A 16243-nucleotide genomic window follows, 5' to 3' on the forward strand; every position below is an offset into this window, starting at 1 on the left:
GTTAATTTACTGAAAGTCTGTGAAGACCACGTTACAATGGTCAAACAAGCCCTTTCCAAGTCCACTGAGACCACATTCATACAGCCACTATCAGAGCAAAACAATGTCAAACAAACTCTACACAGATTTATTTTTAATGGCAACATGATTTCAATGCATGTTGAAGGAGACCCCTTTGCAATGCTTGTATGACCACACGATAGCAAAAGCAAAACTATGGGGAGCTCACTATGTTACTATAATAATGGTAATAGTCCCTCCTCAAAATCTAGTTATTTGGCTAATAATCTGCTATTGATCACCTCTCTTGCTCTCACCATTGCCACGCCGATGCCTGACATGAGAGTATTAGAAAGCTAAACATGCCAAATCAGTTTTAAAGGACCCCAAGAATCAATATAATATAACTCCGATGCCTGTAACCCAGCAGACTGTGACTGGCACTTATGCTTGCCTCCATCTCCGCCTCCTTACATATCATTTGCAAGGGACAACACAACTGCAGTCCATGTGCTCACTCAGGGGAGCATGCAACTTCTCTCTCCATGGAGTACCTGGGCAGACATAACCTTAGAGGGAGCATGGAGCAGCCTACACCATGCACCAGGACAGTGGCGCCTGCTCAGTCCCCCTTCGCAATTCGGAAACTTGGGAAGTGATTGTGTCTTACTCAGATTTGTATTGATATGGCACAATCCAGTCCTATGTGCATACACATGTGGGAACACAGACCACACAATCAAAAACTCCCCCAGGAAGAGCTTGTACCTTCCTCCATATTGCCTCCCTATTCCCCGCTCTACTGTGTATGGTTTGATGTGTTTACTCATTGTAGTGGTTGTGTTATCTGTAAAAGTTAGACCACAAGTCTCTGGGGCATGAACTTGTCTTGCTTCTATGTCTGTAAAGTGCTATGCATATCTGTGGCACTATTACATCATGACTCTGCTTCCTAATGGCAGCAGAACTAATGTTGTTCCTCTCTGCAAGTGGGAGCAGACCTGCCGATGTGGGGCGGGGGGAAGGAAACAGGGGCAATTGCCCAGGAGCCTGGGTGATTTAAAAGGGCCCAGGGGCCCGTGGTGGCAGCAGAATGGAGCCCTGGGCCCTTTTAAATTGCCCGGGTGGGCCGCAGGGCTCCTAGGTGCACACAGGGTGGTGACCACTCTGGGCCTCGTGCTTTGGGGGGCCCGAAGGGCCGGTGCAATTGGCCAGTGCAGTCGGTCCCGGAAGTGACAGGCTGGTGACAAATTTGTCACTTCCACCCAGGCCCCGCACCCTCCTAGGCACTGCCCTGGGGCCCAGAATTGCTGTCAGCGGGCCTGAGTGGGAGGGAACAGTATGCAAGGAGTCTGAGCATCAAGCCCACACTTCCTGCACACAATGGAATACAGATCCATTGGGGCTTCTTGTGCCATAGGTGATCTGGGGGATATGGTGGGAGTAGTGGTGATTTCTATATATGCACCTGCACAGCTCCAGCAAGTGCATAATGACAGAGGGAGGTTAGACACAATACTAATGATGTCCAAGCAGCTCTACTGTTTCTCCATGACCTGGGAGGGAAGCTCCATCTTAGATCCCCAAGGTAGTCCCACTGCGCAGTGAGTATATTTGGGCTGTGCACAGGGACTAGGATGTATGCCATACTTAATAATATTTCAATGCAATTCTATAGAATCCCTCCTGAGAAAAAATAGCTCTCTCTCAACTCTTGTAGACTTCTCAGCCCTTCACATATTTGGTCTCAGTAAACTATGGATTTCAAAATCACATTACAATTGGAAATTAATGTCAGTACCGATCTTTGGAAACCCCATTGCCATATGACATGGTAGTCATAACACTCTTGCCTCTGGGACAGAAGACCAAGAGTTCAGGTACCATAAAAAGTCATGAGACTACAGTGCTGTACTAGATGAGTGTTATAGTAGAACCTTAAAGTTACAAACACCAGAGTTACAAATTGACCAGTCAATCACACACCTCATTTGGAACCGGAAGCATGCAATCAGGCAGCTCTTTTAAAAGTAAACTACTAAAAAAAATAAAAGGAAAGCAGCATTTTTCTTCTGCATAGTATAGTTTCAAAGCTGTATTAAGTCAATGTTCATTTATAAACTTTTGACAAAACAACAATGACATTTTGTTCAGAGATACAAACATTTCAGAGTTAAAAACAACCTCCATTCCCTAGGTGTTTGTAACTCTGAGGTTCTACTGTATCTTGTTAGATGTCCTTTAGTGTCCTGATGAGAAATTAAACTCATATCTCTCTGGTTGTCATGGAGAAAGTTAAAGTCCTTGGCATTTTCTGAAAAGATTCGGGAGAAATCCTAATGTCATAGTCAACACCTTCTCTCTTATTACAAGTTCATCTGTCCAGAATGTACTATTCAGTGTTTGCCTTTCACAATCACCATATAATTGGTATCTTTCTCGTTACTATGTAAGGCTATTCGTGCCACACTCAGAATGAAAGTTGCTCTACCCAAAACAAACTGTATTGTGATATTTTCATGATGAATTCATTTATGGTAAATGTGTCATAATATCACCCTCCACATATTATCATTAAGCCACTAATAGGGAAATTAAACTGAAAATCTATAGTAAAACAATTAAAGTATTATGGAGATATATAAGGGAGAGCTATTGGCCTGCCATTATCTATTTTGTTGATTACTCAGATGATCAAGAGGCATGCTATAGTCCTTCAAAAGGGGTTTGAATAGTATGGCCAGTTACAAAGCATTTGATTCTTGCGATGTGATTTGCGGGACTTTGAGTTTTCCGTTACATTTGGAACAGAAGTAGAAAAGGCCACCCTTTAACATTTCTGAATGACTCTTCTGTCATCTTACTGATTATATCTGATGTTAAAATATTAGAATGGAGCCAATTAGAGCACAAAATGAAAATAAAATTTCCCACAAAAATTCAGCAATATACTTTTGAATTAAATTTATCCAAGCACCTTTAACTAAGCCTTTATCTGCCCTGCATTATGATTTGTTGATATGTAGAAATGGGAGATATGACACAGAATTGAAATATTTTTTTTATTCTCAGCTAAATACATCAGACAAATATAAATATTTTGTGAACCACTTGCCCTGCAGTGTTTTAAGATTTTTTTTCTCTGAATGAACTATATAAAGATAAGATACATTCAAATGAATACAATCTATTTGCAAAGGATCATCAGGACATTGTCCTTTCAGTGTTGTGGTGCCCTGTGATAAAGGACCATGCGTGATTCATTAGCACAAGGCACACCTCTGGCTATGGCAGGCGTTAAGTTTGAATTTTGTATTCCCTCAATTTCTGTTTCACCCTTACTGATATTTGAGTGCAGATTTTGTCTTCAGCTGTAACAGTGTTGCTAAATAGGGCTGATTCTCCAGAAGAATAATAGTTTTTCAAAATCAGCATTTTCCTGCTGATTTGCCAGCTGTTTCAATAAACACCCATCTCCTAATTTCAAACAACTGCATTGCACTCTTATTCTGTCTGTCATCCAGAGCTACTGTATTCTTGTTTTAGACTCTACTGAATTGAAATATGATAAGATACATAATAGCTAGCATGTACAGTTTTTTAGCTGCCTCAGAACAGTCTAACAGAAAAAAGGTACTACACTTCCTATTGAGGCATGCCAAGCCCAAATATGTTTACAGCAGGACTCACCTCCACTTGCAGTTCTGCTTTCTTTGCCACCATTACTCCTTCTAATACATTGAAAATGATTATTTGGGGCTGTTGCAGTTACAAGTAGTATGTTCAAAACCAAGGCAGCAATACATTTTCAAATAGCTTCCCTGCTGGATGGGATCAAGGGCAGGTGAGGATTTCACACACAAAACATAAGTTCACAATTGCCTAATAATAACTATTTAAAAGACCCATAGTTGGTTACTCAAAATGGCCTCAAGCCAAAGAAGACAAGAAATAGACATAACCCCTTCATTCAAAGTCCTAACTTAATTGTATGCCTGTATTTCCATTATTTTTGATTGACAAAAGAAATGAGACATTAACTGGTAGCAACAGTCAGACTGCAGCTATGATAAGTGCTCTGAGACAAAAATATTTATTGTGTTGTTATATTTAGAAAGTTTCTTTTATTTGCAGGAAAATCAAAGCCGAGGAATTGTTGCAGAAATAAATGACTCTACAACAAAGCTGGCTCACTAAATGCTTCTGTAAATCAGTAATAAAGCCTTCCTTACTAATGGAATTTAAAGATTGAGGGCCTGATTTTCAGATGTTCGCTTCCGCTTGCAGTCTTGAAATTTGAAAACATGCATTTGTATGTGCACATTTGAGCGCTATCCCCTCTGCATGCAGGTATTAAAATATACCAACTGCACTTGCAGGTGTCACGGTTGAAAAATATTGTATGCGCACTTAAAGCTGAAAACATGCAGGTAGAAGCTGGGCAGAAAATCATGTCTTATGAAAAGCAAAGCCATCTCAATGACTTGGCTACTGTATATAAGAAACTGCTGCCACACACATATAAACATCACAATAGATCCCAGGATTTTCAGCACCAAAAGCACAGGCTTCTACCACTTGAACTAAAGGAGAGCTCCTTGAGCTGTAAGTATTAGACTGTCATAGTTGCTGAGGCCATCACTAAAGGGAAATGCATACACTAAGCCAGTATACTACATATGACACTGTTGTGTCAGAGACTATGTTTAGGACCAATTAGGGTTAAGCAATACAGCTTTGAGCCTGTAAGTCCTTGCGAGCTGACCAACCATGAGTGCAAAACTGAAACTCTGCCTCACAAGTGTGAGTGGAGACTACATATGGGCACAGGTAAGTTTACACACTAGGCACTGGGCTGCACATGTGGCATGTTGGGGAGGCGGCATCTGGGGTCCTGTGCCCCCCTCCCCGATTTCTCTGGCGGGGATGCCCAGCAGCGAGGAGGCAGTGCTCCCCTTGGCAGTGGCACTCTCCCTGTGTCCCTGCAGCCCAGGGGAGGGAGGAAGCAGCAGGGTGCTTGGCTGCTGGCTGAGCTCCTCCCCCACCACGTGGGGCTGCTTCCCTTCCCTGCTGCTGGAGCCCCAATGCTGGTCTGCTTTACAGACCATCCGCTGAGGTGAGTTGGGGGTGGGAGGAAGCAGAGGCAACACATGGGACTCCAGCCTAGCACAATGGGGTCCTGGTCCATGACTGAGGCTCCCAGGTGCTATGATAATACAGCCAGCTGCCCTGCTGCTTCCTCCCTCCACTGAGAGCGCTGCTGCCAGGGGGAGTGCTGCCTCCTTGCTGCTGTGCATCCATGCCAGAGGTGTCCTGATAAATCGGGGAGTGGGGTGGATGTGACACTCCAGAACCTTTCGTTTGTACCCCGTCACTAGCCACAGCTATGTGTGGCCTCTGTGCACACTAAGCAATAACAAGTCTCAAACCCCTTGTTTACTTGCTCCCTTAGTCACAAGACAGGAGGGTATAAAGGGGCAGAATGTGGGTGGAGACTGGATGTGTGAGAGAATCTGCATTTAAATACAATCCTTGGCATGATTCATCATATATAAAGAGGACCAGATTCTCAGCTAGTGCAAACTGGCATAACATCAATGAATATAGTGGAACTATGTTAATTTATACCTGCTGAGAAGCTAGTCCAGAATGTGCTTACATGTGATCGTCAGTACATAGAGTCAACATTACTGGGTGAGAGTATTTGGTGGCTGCACACAGACATTCGCTTTAACGAAGTATCAAGCCCATTATGTGAATCTATAAAGAATGGTTTGAATGAGGTTTGGAGGACTATTCAAGATGATCTAGTTCAGTATTTTGTTGAGTTCTTCCCACCAAGGGCAGTTTCAAACTCATCTGTGTTGTTTTAAAACCAGAGATATGAGCATTAACATTATGCAGGTCCTATGAGTTCTATACTCATTTTCTTATTTTAATTTTTGAGAAACCATAAATACGAGATATGGGGGACAGAGCAAACACACTAGCCTCTCACATTTCGACACGTGTTACATGTGAAGTAATCTCAATCCAGTTTACAATCTACTATAATTAGATCTAGTTCATATTCTCTTCTCATAAGAGACATGAAGATTGTAGTTCAGGATTAAAATACAATGGCAGGGTTATATGGTGAAGCTTGCAGTAACTTTCCACCAACAAAAGCTGTGAGTTCTGTTTTGAACCAGTAAATTTCCAGGCACATGGCAAAGGGTATAAAAGACCCCTTGATTGACACCATTTTGCCTCTTTCCTGATCAGATTCTCTGGACTGTGGATTTACAACTAAAAGGTCCATATGGACTATGGACTGAGGAACTTCCAATCTGTTGGAAGTTACCAGAGACTCAGCGGCGGCTCCAGGCACCAGCGCTCCAAGCGTGTGCCTGGGGCGGAAGCCGCGGGGGGCGGCCTGCCGGTCGCCGTGAGGGCGGCAGTCAGGCTGCGTTCGGCGGCATGCCTGCGGGAGGTCCGCCGGTCCCACGGATTCGGTGGCAATTCGGCAGTGGGTACGCCGAAGCCGTGGGACCGGTGGATCTCCCGCAGGCATGCTGCTGAATCTGCGGGACCGGGGACCTCCCGCAGGCAAGCCGCCGAAGGCAGCCTGCCTGCCGTGCTTGGGGTGGCAAAAAAGCTAGAGCCACCCCTGCAGAGCCTTTACAAGCCAGCAGCCTCTATAACATCACTGCTACAATCCTGATATAAGAACATTGCCATTATTGTATGTATGTAATCTATTAACCATTTTAACTCTTCTTTTTTTTACTAATAGACCTTTAGATTTTAGTTACTAAAGGACTGGCAGCAGCGTGATTATTGGGTAAGATCTGTGTTATATAGACCTATCTATGTGGCTGATCTCTTGAGATCAGAAGAACCTTTTGTTTAATGAAATTGGTTTTCAATAACCACTCATCATCTAGTGTCTAGGTGGTGAAATGAGGGCTGGAATGTCTAAGGAGACTGCATTTTTGACTTCTTGCTAACCAGTGTGGTGAGAGAGAAGTTTACTTTTGTTACTGGTTTGGAATAATCTAATGATTAATGGGGTGAGTCTGACCTATTTCTCAGCAATTTGTCCTGAACCTGGTATTCTCAGCTGTGACCCACTGAGGCACAGTGACATATATGCACCAAATTTCATATAAGATTTTAAAATTAATCTCCTTAAAATTAATTCGTGCAGTGGATGATTTCTCAAGAAAAATGTAAAGATTTATTTCTCAATTAACAGGACCCAGTCTTGCACTTGTGCACACAATATTTCCTTTATTTTAATGTGTGGGAGATGCATCAGATACAGTACTAGGCCCCGAATTTTAGGAGCAGTAGATTTGAAACATTTGGTGAGCTTGGATAAATACATCTAAAATTATAGTTGAAACATTGTTACTTACTATGATTCATAGGCTACACCCTAGTTTTTATTGATATTTCTATGGGCTATCGTTTTCTGACCAAAGATTAAAAAGAGCTGAAAGAGGAAAACTCACTTGGAATAGTTTTCTGCTTCCTTCAGGGAGAAAGATCTGTTTCCTTTTGGGTTTCTGTTGTACTGCTCCAACCACCCTTCCCGTGGATTGATCTTTGAAGTTAAATGGCCCACTTCTCCACCCATCATACATCTGACACAGGGAATGTGACAGACTTTGAACTTCAAAGGTTTGCACAAGTGGAGTGGAGAGATGCAGTTGATAAAATAAAATAGATACCTTGTTAAAAAAGGGAGGACCAGATGGATCTCATAAAAAACAGGTATTCTAGTTCAGCACATCACCCTAGACATTTGCAGGATTCCCATTGTGCAGAATGGCTGGTGTTTTAGAAATAACTCCAACCTGGATTTTATGGAATGGTTTTCAAGAGCTCTGACCTTAATGACCTGCACAGCTACCATCATTTGGGTGACAAAAATGGAACAATGAGAAGAACAAGTATGTGAAATTAACTTAGCACTTTAACTGGGCTATATTGCAGAGATGAGATAGTTAACAAAATTAGCTCCAAACACATTAAACAATTCCTTTAATTTTCTGGGAATTAAAGAGTAACCCTGTCTAAGTGATATTGGGAATAATAGTGATTTATTTAATTTTCCTGGAAGAAGAGCAGCAAAGCCATAGGTTGTGACATATACTGAAAGGAGAGTATCACAATTATTTTAAAAACAAAACAAAGCCTTTCTTCTGGCAACTGGTGAATGTGTCTTTTTGTCTGATTCAGCCCTGTCATCTCTGCCTACAGCTACTTTTATCACCCTATTAGATCAAGGGGTATTCTCAGTGATCTGAGCCTGGGCCAGTTCATGCAAAGCTGGACCCTTTTGCAAAACTGTTTGCTTGGACCCTCTATTACAATTCCTCCACCATCCCCGCTTGTCCCACACTGCTCTCCCATACCAGCAGGAAAGATGGGGGTCAGTCCCCCATGTGAGAGGATGGGGAAATAATAAGGAATGTGTCCAGATCTGGTGTATGTGGAGTGTTGGAGAGAGTTAGATGGATGCTTGAAGGAGGTTCCCTATTAAACAGGAGGAAAGTGAACCTGACAAACTCTTAGGGAAGTGAGTGGGGAGAGGAGCAAGGATGGGTTCCTGACCTAGTTCTGTTCTGGTACCTTGGCAGTGAATCATTAGTGCTTGCTGAGGGGCATTGTGTCCTAAATCATATCTCCTGACTGTAGTAGGAGGGTGGAGGCTTCATTTGCCTCCACAGGCTCAATGGTTAACAGCTCCATTTCAGTGTTACTAGCTGGGAGCACAGGCCTTGAGTCATGCACTTCTATTTAGTTTCCTGTTTTGTCTCCAGCTGCATTTCACTCAACTCGAGGTACCTTCTCTCCATCTTTTTGGGAAACTGAGGAGGCACTGTACATGTTCAGTGTGTCCCCAAACAACTGATCCTTCGTTCAACCTGGGGCAAGGGAGTTACATATGCCAAAAATACCCTCTATACATGGAACCAAGAGGGCAATCCCCAAAATATATCTGAGAGAAAGCCGGTTTTGCAAACTATTAGTACACATAAAACAACCCATAATTCTTGAGACATTTGAGTTTGCAGCATATTATTGATTTTGAAAGAGGTATATAACATTTACAAATCACACTGAGGCCCAGATTTAACTGAGGGCAGAATCTGACCTGCATTTCACTTTATAACTACAGTTTATATTTATTTCAGGCTCTTACTTAAACTAAATTTTCTTAATCAAGCACATGATGCCACCAAAATGCCTGCAAACCTAACATAACCATAAAATAAATTTGATAAAGCAGCTGTACACAATGAACAACCTAGGAAAGGTATTCAATTATCTGAGTACCGCTGCAAGTGTAGAACAGACAAGGAATACAAAAATGTTTGTGGCTAGTCATGTTTAACCATAGAAGAGAGGGCTAGTGCCAGCTGTTTGTGTTTCCATTATCAGCAAGAAAGCTAGAAACACTGCAAGGACAGCATTTCTCATGACATTGAAGTTCAGTCCTTCTGCTTTCAGCCCTGGACAGAGCACTGAAGTTGAATGGATCAGAAAAAAAGGAAGAAAGCAAGTTATTCAAACCATTCATAAGGTTCAGTTCCAGCTGGTTTCTAAAAATGGATGAAGGTTCATGAGCTGCACTCTAATACAAAACTCAGTATGTGTGTATAGTGCTATAGTGTACCTCTTAGCTATCTGTGTACTATTCTGTGTGTACAGTACACTGATCTTTAAGGAGTTCTTGTTCATGTTATCAGTCCCTCTGAAGAGAACAAGACTACTAATGTGAGTAAGGACTATTCACATGAGCAAGGGTTTGCAGAATTGGGCCCTGTATATTTATATATTGTATAGATGTATCTTAGACTCATAGACTTCAAGGCCAAAAGGGATCATCATGATCATCTAGTCCTTCTGCACATTGCAGGCCACAGAACCTCACCCACCTACTCTGGAATAGGCTGAGTCATCGAAGTCTTCAAATTTTGATATAAAGACTTTAAGTTACAGAGAATCCATCATCTGTACAAGGATGGTGAATTATTTACTCCCTGAATGGAGATCATTTGCTGAGCTACATAAACAAGGAATTTAGCTCTCTACATTTTAAATAAAAACAGCGAGGAGTCCTTATGGCACCTTAGAGACTAACTAATTTATTTGGGCATTTTAAATGTGGTGCAAACTTTGAAATATTCCATCAGAGATTTCAGAGTACAAGCTAACTTCAGCCCAGGTTCACAAGGACTACCAGATAAAGCCAGTTACAGAGTATCTGTAGCAGGGTGTGCTTGCTACTATCTGGCATGCTGTCACTATCTCTGGGAATGTTGGTAGTAGTAGTTTCCAAGTATTGTTCTTACCCAGGTGGGAACTGAGAGCAAACCTCCATGGAGAAGCCTGCAATCTAGGTAAGGACTGGGGAAAACGTGGCCTTAGAGTGGATTTTTTAATTGAACTTACTTTATTCTAGAAAAAGTGTACTTTTTGTTTGGATGGACGGCTAAATTACCCAGCTCCCGGTGAGATGGAGACTACCTTCCAGTGAGGAAACCTAGGGATAATTGCATCCTGACAGCAAGAGGTAAGCAACCTTGCCCTAGTTCCCAAAATGGAAGGCCTCTGAGTGGAGGAAGCTGCATTAGGGGGAAATGACCTCACGCTCAACTTTGCCAGAGGAAGTGCCATGTAAAATAGCCAGCATCATCCCCACACAGGGCAGAACTAAATGGTCATGGCCAGAAAGAACAGAGAATATGCTCATTCAGTACATCTTTGTACCAGTTTCCACTTGTGGAGTTCCTATGTAGTCCCTGGTCAGAAAACCAGCACTGCTATCTTTATTTTTTCAGGGTGAATACCCCTTGCAGCAATGGGGTCTTAGCTAATATGAGTATGTGTAATTATCACCTGCCTGCACTTAGTGAACATGGACCAATGTCTTCTTTTCATTCATTGATTAATTTAATATTTAAACCTAGTATAGTTTTTATTTAATTCTGGATATCTCAGGGTTAAGTCCATACATTTTTAGACTGTGTAATCTTATGAACTCTTTAATATCTAATTCCATGTGCTATAGTTATTAATGCAAGGGATGTGGTGTATTTGAGTTAAATTGGTACAGCATGAAGCGTGAATTTTGTGGTGTATTTTAAACTCTATGTTCGTGAATTGTTTTCTTCTGAGTGGGTGGGTCATACTATAAAAAGACACATTATGTTTCAAGGTCTGTCTCAGTTTGAAAAAATATATTTACAGAGTATAAACATTAAACAAAAATGTCTTGAAGAGACGGAATAAGGATGGTATCAAAGCAAAAAACTTGTTTTAAAAGTACAGCGCTGAACGTTATAGAAAAATTAGTAAAGGCAACCAGCTGCTGAAAAAGAATGAAGGAAAGACAGAAAGATGAGGAGGGAAAGAAGAAGTGGAGTGAAGGGAAGGAAGAGAAAAAGAGTGTGACAAAAACAAGGAAGACAAAAGTTACATTGTGTGAATTGTTTGTCTAATGCCTCAGTAACCGTGCCTAGGACTGTGGTTCATGAGGCATTTTCAGTCATAGGCCCTCATTTTAGGATGATTACATCTTCCTAAAACAATCACTTTGGGGGCTCATTTTTCTCATGCCAGATCTCAGTCCAAAAGGGAATATTTTCATAAAGTTCAGTTTGGTGATTTTTGAGTTATACAGCTATGAAGTACAACTGTTATGTCTTATCTTTTGTAAGCACATTAGGGCAGGAACTGTCATTTTCGATATGTTTGTAAAATGCTTAATATAATGGGGCCCCAACTTGGTTGGCCTTTAGGTGCTACTGCAACATTAATATTAATGTCTCAATAAAATAAATGCCAATAGTAATAAACAGCAAGTGTTTAAGTGCTCTGCTGGGTCAAGGCCTAAGGTACTATTTAATGTAAATTTAATGAGCCCTATGTGAATAGGTTTGCAGACTGGGACTACAGACCTGGGGAAAGTATATGAAAGTATGACAGCTTGATTTGCTGATCTTTCAGTATTAACACTCCTCATTGCAGGAGGTGAATTTCTACCTTCTGAGATGTTTCCCACCCACACATCAGAAAGTCATAAACTCTAAATCTGTAAAACTTCCCTTGACACAAATGAGTCAAGTAATAGCCTTATGTACCCCTTATAAATCTCAGGCCAAATTCATCCCTGTTGTAACTCCACTGGCTTTGAATATATTATACTAGAATATATTTGTCTTATCATCTTTCAGTATCTTAGATTTGTTAAATAACTGAGTGTTTAAAAAAATATATTTCTAAACAAGTCATGGAGAAATATACAGAACAGAGCATAGAAAATGTATCCTTTTAACAGGTCTTCACATATGGCCAGATGAGACAGTCAAAAAAGTCTTAATAGAATTTTATGGTGGGAATTTGTGCATCTCAGAGATTTAGTGGACTACAAAAGTTTTTTTTTTAATTAATTGTACCTCCTATCCCACCTATACCTGATGAGTTTATACTTACTATTAGAATTGTATGAAAATGTTTACTAATTTGGGGGAGTTACACAAGAAGTTATTACTACTTGGAGATAAATGTCAGTTGGAAGCTAGTATTCGAGCTCACCAAAGGAGCCTGGATTTTCTCTATTAGTCACATAAGGATACTTTCTGCCAAGTTTCCCATTTAGCATTCCCTGTGTTTCTGGGCGTCAACACGTAATCCCACTGTACTGGTTAGGGGCTTGGTCTTACATGTTTATGAGTCCTATTTTAGGCACATATCTACCACTGGAAAATATACAGAGGGGAAAATCCTACACTGACCTTATGACTTTAATATCCAGGAATCTATTTTGTATCTATGAAAAAATATAACTCTCTATCTGTAGTCAATACATTTTTAATTACATTTCAAAGTGAAAAATCTCAAATGACATTAAATGCTATTTAAGAAAGAGGAGAACATAACAACTGTTCTTTTTTTAAAAAAATTACATTTTCAAATGATAAATGAATACATTCAAGGTCAAATATTATTGTAAAATCATATTTTAAAAAATTAACTGTATTTTCATTTTATATTGACTTCATATGAACAAATTTACCTGTGAAATGAATTAAAGGTTCAAAACAAATTCCTAGGGGACAAGATTCCCTATCACAGAAAGCACCATCACAAGTTGCCAGTGCCACCATTATTGGGTGATTTGTTATGAATTGACTGACCCCAGAGATCCACTCCTCAATGTGATACCTCAGTGACAGGTTGAAGATATATTGGCAGGGTACAATGGAAAGACTTGTACTGCTACTGGTCCTGCATTCCCATTTTGTTCACAATGGAGTTTGATCTTCAGAACTGCCAATTTAACACTTTCTAACCATTCAACAATCTACTTAATGTAAAAATAAAGTATCGTTTTTGAATTATTGCAACAAGATAATGTCTTTTGGTAAGATCAGACAAACGCTGAGGTACAAAGTACATTTTTTCTACCTAGGTATTGGCAGCAGAAAAGAAAATTTCCTTTCCACCAGTTTCACTTAAGGTGAAATATTTTGGTACAGTTCTAATGAAAGAGATCCTTCTCCACTGCAGATCATATTGTGATACTTGTAAAATGCATCCTCTAAATTTTTCTTGGCATTCATAAATATTTTACATGTGCCTATAGAAGGCCTTGGTAATACACAAATTGCTGAGATTGTAACAAACAGGTGGTCTTCTGGATGAGAAATAAAAGCAATCTCTGGAATGGTGTTATTGGACATGTGGGCAATCAGAAGTGATTGTATCCTACCACTACCAGTGGCAAATTTCTTAGGATTAAATCACCTCATGGATATGTGGGGTGCTGGTGAGATAAATGGCAGACAGTATATATCTATGAGAATCACTTGGTACATTGCTGAAATGCAGCTACTTTTGGGGAGGAACATAACTGCTATCAACTGCTTACAACACCACAGCACAATCGGACATGAAACTAAGGAGAATAAAGTATTAAATAAAAACTGCCTAGTAATTTAGGTAGGAAGATTATTTATACTTGAGCTGAAGTTTGGGCAATACTCTGGGGCTGAATCTCAATCCTACAAGAATTGCCACAATCTAGTGAAGATTCTCACAACTGACACATTAGCATTGGTGGCTACAGTTTGTCCCAGCAGAGGATAGAAAGAAAAGACAAGGAAAACATAGGGAGGTTGTACTCTGGACTAAATTTTCAAACAGCCTCTAAAGTTGGGCACACAAACTAATATTTGCATGCACAAATCATATAATTAACCAACTGGATACCTTAGTTATGTACAGGGCCACCAGTTTGCCCACACATTAATCAATGAAAAATAGAAAAATATTAAAGACTCTAAAATGAATGAGATGCTAACCTGCTTTAAAAAGAATCAGTCAGTCTTCAACAAGAAGAGTTTGGCAGGGAAGGGGTGGGGATAAGGAGGGGCATATTCTCTAGCTCGCCAAAGTGTAAGTGGCACAGAGTGGCCTTAAAATGTTTGGGCCAGCAGAAATTCCCCTTGAATCAGGAACAGCCTGTGCCAGCTAGTGCCAGCTCCTGCACTAGCTACCCTCTTCCACAGGAGTGACAGAAGGAGGAGGAGATTTATTTGGGGCTTTCTGGCAGTAGGGTGTGGACAGCCTGGTGGTAGGAGGGAGTATGATGGAGCAGAGCTCCGCTGCACCGGATTTTCCACTCACATAAGATCTGTTGGACCTTATGTCTATGTATAGGTTAGGCCCCTGGCTACTCTTGACTGACAGGGGCTGAAGATCTGAGATCAGCAACCGGCTCCCTGCAGCTGCCATTCTACAATACATCTGAGCTTCACTCAGACACAGTGGAGAATCAGGACCTAGGGAACAATGAAGATCTTGCAATTACTATAATTGATATAAAGCTGGAAAGGGAATAGTTTGGAAAACTTAATATATACAAATCAGCAAGTCTGCTTGAAATGCATCCCAGGGTGTTAAGGGAGTTAGATAATAAAGTCATCTAAATATTGACAATTGGTTTTGAAAAGTTAAGGAGAAATGGGAAAGTACCAGAAGACTGGAAAAAATAAACAGTGCTATCCAGCTTTTTAAAAGGAAAAAAATGACTGACCTTCTGGTAGGGTTAACTTCAATCATTTGCAAAATAATGGAACAATATTAAAGGGAGGAAAGATAAGCAACTACAGGTTAATGGAACCACAAACAATAACCAGCATTGGTCTGTATAGAGCAAATTATGCCAGATAACATATGTTAATGTAATTATACATTTGGGCCACAATCCTGAATGCAGTCATAATTTGCTCTCTACATTCTTTCTATTTATCTCTACCTTTACTAATAAGTGAGCACAACAGAGGTGACACATAGTTTTGAATTACTACCAACAACTTCTGATTGCACTGGATAACTAAGTTTTATCTCTGCCATCTGACCAGAATACTATACCTCTCTGAATAATGTCCAAGAGAGTAACATTCACTCGTTTACAGAGAGATCATGTGGAGAAAATAACAGGCATATTCCTGAGCCTATGCTGCCGGGATCAAAGGCTAAAACACTTTGTCCCATAGCTCACCTTAGACTGACTGAATTTGTTTTTCTTCCTTTCAACTTCACAAAAGGAATATAAAAGACTCATGCTAGGGTCTGACTTTTAGATTACAGTATTAAGCTTACAACATAATGCACTAGCAACTTCTCTATACATTATTTTAATTAAGTTTTGACAGAGGACATCAGGGTCTGAATATCGAGTAAATACTCCTGATTTTCATGGTACCTGTTGCTCTTTTAATTAAATAGGAAATACTAAATACTATGGATGCTCAGAAACATGGTGATAGGCACAGTAGAAGAATCTTAGTATATAAACACACACATACACATACACACACACACACGCACAGTAGTGGTAGACTATTTATGGGTTTGATGTAGGAATGACTGGGTGAGGTTCTATGGCCAGTGTTTGGCAGGCAGGCAGTCTACATGATCATAATGGTTACTTCTGGCCTTAAAATCTGCAAATTTACAGAGTTAAATTCTGCTCCCTTCGCACAGGCAAATACCGCTTTTCAGATTAATAAATGCACGGAGAGTGTAGTATTGGCTCCATAGTAATTACAGAGTAAACAGATTATTTTATAAACTAGACTGCAGGTTATATGAACTTTTGGATCTACTAAATGTAATTACTAACTGTTCTGGAAGCATGTGTAATTACTATGTAGTTGACCTGGTATTAGTTAGTAAAATT

The sequence above is a fragment of the Terrapene carolina genome, unplaced genomic scaffold (assembly GCF_002925995.2).
Source record: "Terrapene carolina triunguis isolate 2854851 unplaced genomic scaffold, T_m_triunguis-2.0 Scaffold69, whole genome shotgun sequence".
NCBI lineage: Eukaryota > Metazoa > Chordata > Testudines > Emydidae > Terrapene > Terrapene triunguis.